This window comes from Benincasa hispida, chromosome 5, assembly GCF_009727055.1.
Source record: "Benincasa hispida cultivar B227 chromosome 5, ASM972705v1, whole genome shotgun sequence".
Taxonomy (NCBI): domain Eukaryota; kingdom Viridiplantae; phylum Streptophyta; class Magnoliopsida; order Cucurbitales; family Cucurbitaceae; genus Benincasa; species Benincasa hispida.
This window is the reverse complement of record NC_052353.1, coordinates 5,007,761-5,019,056: the sequence shown is the minus strand read 5'-3', so window position 1 is coordinate 5,019,056 and position 11,296 is coordinate 5,007,761. Positions and strand designations below refer to the sequence as shown.

The 11,296-nt window shown below is 34.0% G+C and overlaps 1 long non-coding RNA gene across 1 annotated transcript; it reads right to left on the bottom strand.

The window, feature by feature from the left end:
- Window positions 1-251: 251 nt before the first annotated feature.
- On the bottom strand, window positions 252-2,329 carry LOC120078272. The gene is made up of 2 exons (XR_005481973.1): window positions 2,203-2,329; window positions 252-567 (listed from the first exon to the last, which is right to left on the bottom strand). It is a non-coding gene; the product is annotated as an uncharacterized LOC120078272 (long non-coding RNA).
- Window positions 2,330-11,296: the final 8,967 nt, after the last annotated feature.

The window sequence follows — 11,296 nt, the reverse complement described above, 5'->3', positions numbered from 1 at the left end:
CTAAACCCTAATTGACTTTAAGATTGAAACTGCACATTTATCTAATATACTACAATATTCTTTAAAGTCCTAACGGGTCTTTGACCAATAAAAAAAATAAGAAACATAAAGAACAAGCAAACATGTTGAGGATCTCACATTAGAAAGATGAAAAAAACCTCATAAATGAAGAACTAAGAAAACATGGAATATATCATTACTTCTCTCGTAGATTGTCAACTAATTTTGAGAAAGAAATCCATGTGTTTATGTACTCAAAAAAAAAAAAGGAAGGATTATGATTAAGTTGGGTGTGGAAAATACACACCTTAATTTTATTTTGTCGTAGTGCAATTTAAGGTGTGACATTACAAAGTGAGGGAAGAGTTGATTAGCCGACGACAGGTACGTGAGACACCTTCCCATGACCACCGACGACGACTCGAACTCGATTGGACACATAGTCTAAAGTTATAACCGGTTGGCATGGTGGTATTATAATGGCTTTCACGTCTGGCCTTTCTTTCTCTATTGCCTTCACTGCTTCATCTCCACGTACCCCTACAAGCTCTGGCCAAGATGACTTTCCTAAACAAAATCATTCCATTCAAAAACAATACCAATCATTTTTTAAACTTATNTATATATATATATATATGTATACACTAAGGAATTCGGTCCCTATAGTTTACAAAAAAAAATAAAAAATCAACGAACAAAATCATAAAAAAATTCCTAAAATAGGGATTGTTTATGAGGATGTTATAAACTAAAAAGACCATGTATGAGATTTGTTGAAATGCCTTGAATCTGTTTGCTGAATTTATTTGAAGTTATTTACGATTATAACCTTAGGGTTTAGAGTAGTGCGCTATATAAACTCTCTAACCCTAGAAGTGTCGTTTTGATGTAATTTCTAAAAACATTCTCTCAAATAATATTGTTCTTCCTCTGTCCGTGGACGTAGCTAACACACTGTTAGTGAACTACGTATATCTGTGTGTCGATCTTCTCTATCTCTACGTTCTTTTTTGTGCTATTTAATTGTCGATTTCATAACAAGACTTTTATCAAATTTGTAATTTGTAAGGACTAGAACCAAATACTCAGTTAACGGTCCGTTATGAGAAATATTTAGATTTATTTATCTCTTTTTTTATTAGATATAATGAATTTTTCTGAACCGATAGATGATTTTTTTTTTTTTTTTTTTTTTTTTTTTTTTTTTTTGGTAATCTTGCTGGGATAAGAGCCTTATATTAAGAGGTACGAGAGTACTTTTATTTTAAAACTCTTATCTATTCTTCTTTTTTGTTGAGACTGGTTGTGGTTGATTTAAGAGTACTTGCTAAGAAAAGTTGACTCATTAGAGAATAATTATTTAAAATTCTATTCACAGACCAGTATATTAGAAAAATCATCATGAGTTAATTCGTGAATTTTTAGTTCATAAAATGCATGTTTGGAAAATTAGGTAGGAACTTAGGTTTATTTTCGAAATTTGGCTACGAATTTTAATGTGATCTCAAATTTAGTAAAGATAAAAACTATGGTAAAGGATAGTGACAAAACAAACACAATTTTAAAAAATAAGAAATCAAATGGTTAGTAAATGGGATCGTGAAATCTTTATCTCTTTCATTGGTAAACTTTATATAAAGTGTTTAATAAATCCATAATCTTTCAATTTTATGTACAATAAGTATTAAATTTAAAAAAATATCTAATAGATTTCTTAACTTTCAACTTAGTGTCTAATAAATATCTGACATATTAAAAAATTAAAATGAATGGATCTAGTACATCTTTATGATTTTTTTTTTTTTTAAGTTTGAATAAATCAAAGTCCTGTTCAATCCAAAACTAAAAATTCAATTCATAAGAGTACACTTAAATTTAACGACTAAATTTATAATTTAACTAACAAACTAATTATATCAAAATATATCAACACTTATTAAATTAATAACAATAAATGGTTGAGTTTAAAATCAGAGTTGCACAAAATAATTGACTGCAACCTCATAATGTTTATATATATATATATAACATATGATGTCAAGAACTTAATTTTAAAAAATCAATATATGAAAATTGAATCTTAAAAAATTATTAAAAAAAATTAAGAACTAAAATACATATTTAGTGTAAATAAGGTTTTTTTTTCAGAAAAAAAAAAAAACCAACAACAACAACACATACATTAGGATTTATGGAGAATACCTGTCATTGTTTTTGTTGCGAATTCGCACCTCTATGTTTGTAAGCATACTTGTTTAAGTTCATGAAATGATTATATATAGGCGATTTTAGATTAACTTATTGTTAAGAGAATATATTCTCATTCCATGATCCAATCCAGAGGAATATAATAAAGAAACTTAAAATTGAAATTTGTGATGTAAATTTAAATAGACAAATTAAAGTAAAATCTTCCATTTTTATCCAAGAAGATTCTCTTAAAGATGTTTTTGTTCGAAAAGCTTTCCAATTCTACTCAGAATGAGCGGAAAATAAGTGGTAAATCGTGAAAAACTCTAAAATTGGATAAAACCGCAATCTATCAGAAAGAAACTCATTATGTGGAAAAAATTTACAATCACACAGAATTCTCGTTGATATTAATATCAATAAGAACCGACGACAAAAATGAAGTAAAATTTTTCTATTTTGTTTGTTGTAACCACCAAAGTTTCTTCGTATTCTTTAAACAAGTTTAAAGAAAAAGTAATAAAAGAGACCCTCCCTATTTGCACAGTGGACATAAGCCTTTGGTTGAAAACACTTAAATACTTATGTTCTTTCTTTCTCTACGATCGTCTAGCTTTTTCTAAAGTATCGTGTACACGATCGTTTAGTTCCTCTTACATCATTTACAAGATCGTCAAGCTCTGCTTTGCATCGTCTATATGATCGTCTAGTTCCACTCAACTATTGTCTATACGATCGTCTAGCGCTTCTTATGATCGTCTACATAATTGAACTATCGTCTAGTTTCTTGGAGCTTCATCTACACGATTTAGCTCGCATATAGGTAAACGATTGAAGAGTTTTGAAGTCTAAAAGATACAGTCTTCCTTGAGTTTTGAAGTGAAGTTGACCATTATGCTGAGTAGTTTGGGCCTGCAAACAAGAGAATTATAGTTATCTAGGGCCACAAGTGGTATCAGAGCTCAGATAACAACTCAAGACAGATCCAAGATTTGAATTCTTGCATACAAATATTCAGACAAGTCAATCTTGAAGTTTAAGAATGGCTACAACCAAGTATGAAATTGAGAAGTTTGATGGAAAAACAGACTTTGAATTGTGAAAAGCTAAGATCAAGGTAGTATTTAGACAACAAAATGCACTTCTGGCCATTATAGACCCAGAAAAATACACTGAAACACTCACAGATGCCGAAAAAGAGATAATAGAGGTAAATGCCTATGGAACTATTATCTTGAATGTTACAGATAGTGTTTTAAGGCAGATAGTTGACCAACCAACTGCTTATAATGTCTTAAACAAACTAAACGAGATTTATCTCAACAAAGATTTGTCTAATAAAGCTTTCTTGATGGAAAATTTTTCACATATAAGATGGATGCTACAAAATCCCTCAATGATAATTTGAACAAATTCAAGAGACTGTCATCGTAATTCAGATCAATAGGAGACAACATTGGGGAAGAAAATGAGGCCTTTATCTTATTTAACTCCCTACTAGAATCGTTTAAAGATGTTAAAATAGCAATGAAGTATGGTAAAGAAAGAATCACCACAGAAACAATTATTTTAGCAATTAGATTCAAAAAACTAGAATTACAGATGAGCAAGAAAGATTAGCAAGGAGGACAAGGTTTCTATTCAAAAGGGAAAACAAAGAACAATGGGAACGACAAGTTGAATGGGGGTGACAAGTCTAAAATCAAGTGTCATTTTTGCCACAAACTTGGACACATGAAGAAAGACTGTTATGCCTTGAAGAGAAAGCTGAACCAACAGAACAAAGAAGGAAAACAGACAGAGGCTAATGTGGGGGAAAATTCCCTTGTGTATTCAAATGCCTTGGCAACAACTAAAGAGTGTGGTGAGCAGAATTCTATGGAGACTCAAGATTGGGTGATAGATTTTTGTTGTTTAGTCCATATGACGCCATCAAAAGGGTGGTTCTGTACCTACAAGAAGTGGAATGGAGGGCTGATCTACATGGGAAATAATAATACTTGCAAGGCAGTTGGCATTGGGTCTGTTTCCTTGAAGTTACAAGATGGTTCAGTGAAGCTAATCGGGAATGTGAGACATGTTCCTACTTTGAAGAGAAATCTCCTATCTTTGGGGATGTTTGACTCCATTGGTTATGAATATAGAGGGATTGGAGGCACCTTTGAGATAATCAAAGACTCAAAGGTGGTGTTGGTGGCTACTAAAGTTAGTGGCTTGTATATCATTAAAGATGTACAAATGGCACATTTAGCCTTGATGGCTACAGATGAAGAACCTACAGAAGATAAGCTATGAAACAAGAGGCTATCTTATATTAGTGTGAAAAGGCTGCAAGTTCTTTCCAAACAAGGGATTCTTCCTAAAGATGTTGGAGACAGCTTGAAGTTTTGTGAAAATTGCATCCTTGGCAAGGAAATTAGGCAAGGTTTCCTTAAAGGACAACATACTACCAAGGAGATACTTGAATATGTGTATTTTGACCTATGGGGGCTAACACACTCTCCTTCACTATATGGAGCAAGGTATTTTCTTTCTTTTATTAATGATTATTCAAGAAAAAGTTGGGTTTATTTTCTAAAAAACCAAAGATGAAGTGTTTGGGAGATTTAAAGAATGGAAAACATTGATTGAAAAACAAACCTCTAAACACATTAAACACTTGAGAATTGACAATGGTTTAGAGTTTTGTGGAGAAGAGTTAACTTGTTTTACAGAGAGAATGGTATTGTAAGGCACATAACAGTGAGGTATACACCTCAACAAAATGGAGTTGTTGAAAGACTCAACAGAACAGTGCTTGAAAGAGTGATATGTCAGTTGTCCAATGCTCTTTTTCCTGAGAAATATTGGGTAGAGACATTGTCCTACACAATCTATACTCTTAGGTGTTCATGTCAGTCCACTGAGCTAAAAACACCAGAAGAAAGGTGGATAGTAAAGCTTCCCAAATTGGAACACTTCAAGGTATTTGGGAGTGTAGGGTATGTGCATCAAAACCAAGGTAAGCTGAAACCTAGGGTTGTCAAACGCATGTTTCTAGGCTTTACACCTGGAGTGAAAGGATATAGATTATGGCATCCTATTGAGAAGAAATGTGTCAACAGTAGAGATTTTGTGCTCAGAGAAAATGAGATGTTTATGTTGTCTGACCAACAATCTACACCTATGTCTAAGACCAATAGCACAAGGTTTGAGGTGAAGCCTCAAAATGATCAAGGAGCTTCTTCTTCTTCTAAGAATCTAGAAGTTGAAGGTGATGACATTGCTGAGATAAGTGAATTTGTGTCAAGTGAACAAGTAGAGACATAAGGAGATCTACAAAATTATTCCTTAGTAAGAGACAGAACAAGGAGAACCATTGTGCCTCCTGCAAGGATTGAGGCTATGAATGATTAAATGAAGTCTCTTAACCTTAATGATATATGGAAATTAGTGCTTTTTCCTATAGGGTACAAACATATTTCATATAAGTGGATATACAAATTTAAATAAGAAATTCCAGGGGTACAAAAGTCTAGATTCGAGGCAAGACTTGTTACAAAGGGATTCACACAAAAGGATGGGATTGATTATACAGAGGTTTTTTCTCTTGTTGTGAAACACACATCCATTAGGCTACTCCTCTCCCTAATTGTTTGAAAGGACTTGAAGTTACACCGGATATGAAGACAACATTCTTACATGAATTGTTGAATGAAACTATCTATATGAAAGGGTACGTAAAGAAAGAAGAAGAAGAAGACTTGGTGTGTCTACTAAACAAATCGATCTATGGGCTCAAGCAGTCACAAGGTGTTAGTATGACAGATTTGATGAGGTGATCTCTAAAATGGGATTCAAGAGAAGCTCCTATGACTGATATGTGTATACTAACTCTAAAAGCTTCAAATAACTAGTGTATCTACTCCTTTATGTAGATGATATATTACTGGCTGGAAGTTCCAAAGAAGAGTTGGGACAAGTCAAGATGCTTTTAAAGAAAGAGTGTGACATGAAAGACCTAGGGAAATCTAGAAGGATTCTTGGCATTGAAATTGACAGAGAAAGAAAGCAAGACAAATTGTATGTGAGTCAAACTGAATATTGTGGAAAAATACTTCAGAGGTTCAAAATGGATGGTGCTAAGCCTTTTGGCACTCCCCTTGCACCTCATTTTAAACTCTCAATTGCAAACAGTCCTAAAAGTACAGATGAGGATCACATTAACCATATGAAGGTTGTTCTCTATTCTCAGGTAGTGGGATCTTTGATGTATCTAATGACTTCAACAAGACCAGACCTGTCCTATGCTACAAGTTTAGTCAGTAGATACATGGCCAATCCTGGTAAACGATATTGGGAAGTAGTTAAATGGATACTAAGTTATCTTTGTTCATCAAATGAAGCAGGAATCTTATACAGATAGAATGACCCATCTAATGATGAAATGTATGGTTATGTTGATGTTGATTATGAAAAGGATCTAGATAGGAGGCGTCACTATCTGGATATGTTTTCCTATGGGAAAATAATTTAATTAGTTGGAGGGCAAGTCTGCAGTCTGTTGTGGCCCTATCCACAATAAAAGCTGAGTTTATAGCTATGTCTGAGGCTGTGAAAGACGGTTTGTGGCTGAAGGGATTACTAAATGATTTCGGCATAACACAAAAAAAAGTGAGAATATATTGTGACAATCAGAGCATAATCTATTTTTCTAAAAACCAACAGTTTCACAGCAAAACTAAGCACATAGACATTACCATTTTATCAGACAAGAGATTGAGAAAGGGGAAGTTGAAGTAGTAAAAATACATACCTCAGACAATGTGACTGATATGCTGATCAAGACAGATCCTTAAAGCAAGCTTGGTCGTCGCTTGGACCTCCTTGGGTTTGAGTTACCTGAAAAAGGTTAGCTCATGATCAGCTCGACAAGTAAAAAGGGAAAGGTTCTTTGGATGTTTACAAAGGTGAAGATTGTAACAGAAAGAACTGAAGAAAAAAATGACGTTGAAAATAGTATCGTTGTCGTCTTCTTTTTGTTTCGTTTGTTGAAATCACCAGAGCTTCTTCGTTGAAAATAAGTGCATATATAAAAGGTGAAAGAATAAAAAAGTAACAAAAAAAAACGAGAGAGATCAAGGCATTCATTCTGTAAAGAAGTTTAAAGAAGAAGTAATAAAAGAGACCCTCCCTATTTGCACAGTGGACGTAGGCCTTTGGCTGAACCACTTAAATACTTGTGTTCTTTTATTCTCTACGATCATCTAGCTTTTTCTAAATTATCGTGTACACGATCGTTTAGTTCCTCTTGCATCGTTTACATGATCGTTTAGCTCCACTTTGCATCGTCTATATGATTGTCTATTTCCATTCAACTATCACCTATATGGTCGTCTAGCGCTTCTTAGTATCATCTACATAATTGAACTATCGTCTAGTTCCTTAGAGCTTTATCTACACGATTGAGCTCGCATAAAGGTAAACAATTGAAGAGTTTTGAAGTCTAAAGGATACAGTCTTCCCTGAGTCTTGAAGTGAAGTTGACCGTTATGCTGAGTAGTTTGGGCATGCAAACAAGAGAATTATAGTTATCTAGGGCGACAAACATAAATTGTGTAGTTACCAGAAATTAGATTCTTATATTTAATCTTTTCTTACTTGTATGCATGATTTCTATATATTTAGCCCTCCATTCTCTAGTGTAAAAGTAGAGTATAATAAAATATTCAAGTTTTAATAGTATATACTCTCTTAAAGTTTTTTGTATGCATTCACAACCATTTTTGTACTCACAAACTAGAAAATACAAAAAGAAGAAAAAGAAGAAAAATAATATAGAGTTAATATACCCTATCGTATAGTATCTCTAACAAAGTCTTGAAATTCATTACTAATTTCTTATTTCTTTTAGAAGCAAAAACACACTCTTATTATTATTTTTAGAAATAGGATCTCATAATTTTTTCCTTATCCATTTGTTGGAGATTTCTTTTTTATTGTCTTTATATTTTCCTAAGTATTGGTTTCTACAGATATTGCATCAAAAGTCTTAACATCGGGTTTAGACATCAGAATATTTTCTGTGTAATCATTTTTCCTAGTTTGTAAAAATTTGGCAGATTGATTTAGTTCGATATTTTCCTTTGTTGCGGCACGACTTATTTTCTCCTATTTGGGAGATGTTTCATTTTCTAGATACGTTTATTGAATGGGGTATCTTGTTATTCTTTTGGTGTGGATCGCAACATATTCAGACTTGTTAACACTTGTGTCTCGGCTAAGGAAGCATGGGACATTTTCTCCATTCCATACGAGGGAACATTGAAAGTTAAGATGTCAAGGCTGCAATCGTTGACATCAAAATTTGAAAACTTTAGAATGCATGATGATGAGCCCATTGCTGGTTTAATGTCAGACTGTTAGATATCTCAAATGAGTCCTTTTCTCTTGAAGAGAAAACCTCAGAAGAAAAATTTGTCCATAAGGTGCATAGGTCTCTTCATAAGAGATTTGATATGGAAGTTACTGCTATTGAGGAAGCTCAAAACATAATCAGGTTGAGAGTCGATCAACTGTTTGGTTCCTTGCTTACTTTTGAGATATCTCTAGATAGGAAAGATCGAGAAGAAAAATAAGGGCATTTCTCTTCAATCTACTATTAGGGAAGAGCTTGTTGATCATGATAGAGAGCTCGAAGATTCTCTTGCTGAATATATATCTTTACTTTCAAAACAGTTTAGCCGTGTTTTCAAATGGTTTGGTAAGAGGTTTACCACATACAACACCTACAAGTCTAGTGGTTCTTTCCCCTCCAATTAGATCAAACATCAGACCAACAAGAAGGAAGTTGAAAAGTCTGGTCCGGTTGGGTCTAAAAAAGAAAAGCATATTAAATGCATAGAGTGTAGTGGCTACGGTCACATTCAGGTTCAATGCCTCAATTTCGTCAAGAAAAAAAGTAAAAGGTATGTCCTAACTTTGTCTGATACTGAACAAAAGGTAGCAGTGACTGATAAGAAGATGTTAAAACTTTTGTTAGTAACATTTCAACAGACATCTCATCCTGTGAGGTTTCTGAATATGACATTTATGCAGAAAAGTCTTCTGACACTACGAGCCCAGAAGCCTCAGATCCTTCATATCATGCTCTGTTTCTCAAATGGCAAGAAGATCATAAAGCCCTTAATATGCAAAAAGAAAAAATTGAGGCTTCGATTACTGACTATCACAATGTCTACCATTGCCTAACTAAAGCGAGAACTCTCACAAGTTAAATATGAAAAAGAAACTATGACCAAGAAGGTGATAAATGTTGAATATTGGTACCGAGACTCTTGAGAAAATCCTAACAAGAGGGAAGACAATAAATGATAACTCTGTACTCGGATTTTTAGTAGGCAGTAGCCAACCTAGTAAATAATCTAAAGAAAATCAAAATATTGAGTTTGTTAGAGCGCAAGATCTAGAGTCTTATGGTGTTATAGGACATCTTTTTCTCAATCCAATTGAGATATGTGATCGCGTTTCTAGGCGAAGATGGATTTGTCACTACTATAGAAAAATAGTTCATAAACATCCCTTCTGTTACCAGTTATTGAAAGATCTCCATAGGTCTTGTTTTCATAGGAAGATTACTTGCTTTCCCTAGAATTACAAATACAAACAGAGTACGATGAACCAAGTGTAGAGAGAAAAGATCACTCATAACAGATGCAATGTTGTCTTGACTTCCCTAAGATCGTCAACTAAAGGCGATTGGTACTTTGATAGTGGTAGCTCACATCATATGATTGGTAAAAAGAGTGATTTATCTAATTTTAAATTTGTTAACTTTGAAAAAGTTACTTTTGGTGATGGTGTGTGTGGTAAGTTCATTGGAAATGGTACTTTAAATTATTTAGGATTTCCAAAATCGAATGATGTAATGTTGGTTAGGGGATTTATTGCATATCTCATTAGCATCAGTCAGCTTTGTGACCAAAGTCTGGATGTGAGTTTGACGAAAGATAAATGTCTTGTTACAGATGATGTAAAGGCTCTTGTAATGACAGATACATACCTCTCGAATGTTATCTATGGAGTCTGGACATTCTCTACAGGTTTGTCATCTCTCAAGGAAAGATTAAGCTAGCCTACGCACAAATGCCTTAGGTATATAAGCATGAAGACCCTTCAAAAAGCTGTAAGCAAGAATTCTATAATTGGTCTCCCCCCTCTGTCAGTATCAGCTAGAATTATATGAAGAGACTATCAAACAGGATAATAGACTCACGCTCCTCGTAAAAAGATAGGCCACCCTCGGTCATCTCGAGTTCTGGAACTTCTGCATATGGATCTTATGAGTCCTATGTAGTCAAAAAGTTTTGGAGCTAAACGATATGTCTTAGTTGTATTGAATGACTTCTCAAGATACACATGGGTCCGCTTTTTTCTAGATAAAACTGACGCCTTCCTTGTGTTTCAGATACTTTGTCTTCAATTACAGCGTGAAAAGAAGTTGAATGTTGCCCGAATTAGGAGTGATCATGGTAGGTAGTTTGAGAACTCTCAGTTTGCTGAGTTCTATCAGTGTGCTGGAATTCACCATGAATTCTCGGCTCCTATAACACCCCAACTTAATGGAGTTGTCGAAAGGAAAAATAGGATTTTTCATGAAATGGCTCGTGCGATGTTGCATGCCAATCCAATACCAATTCAATTTTGGGTAGAGGCTTTAAACAAAATCTGGACATTCATAATAGGATTGTTTTATGATCAGGAATGTCAAACACTATCTATGAGCTTTTGAGAGGAAGAAAACCGAATATAAAGTATTTTCACATCCTTGGTAGTACGTCAAAGTCAAAGAAAGGATTCTTCCTTATGTATTCCTCCAATAGCCGGGCCTACCAGGTTTTCAATAAACGTACTCGCACTGTCATAGAGTTCATTAATGTTGTGATTGATGATGACGTTGCTTCTTCGGTTCCTCCTCTACAATTGAAGAATACTTCTCCTCAACGTTACTTGTTAGTACTAATATTCCTAACACTCCTTCTGACAAGCCCACTAATTTGAGGTTAAGTACTCATATGGAGGACCTCTAAGATAGTTCTAAGTAGACAAAAGGAAGTAACTAGCAACC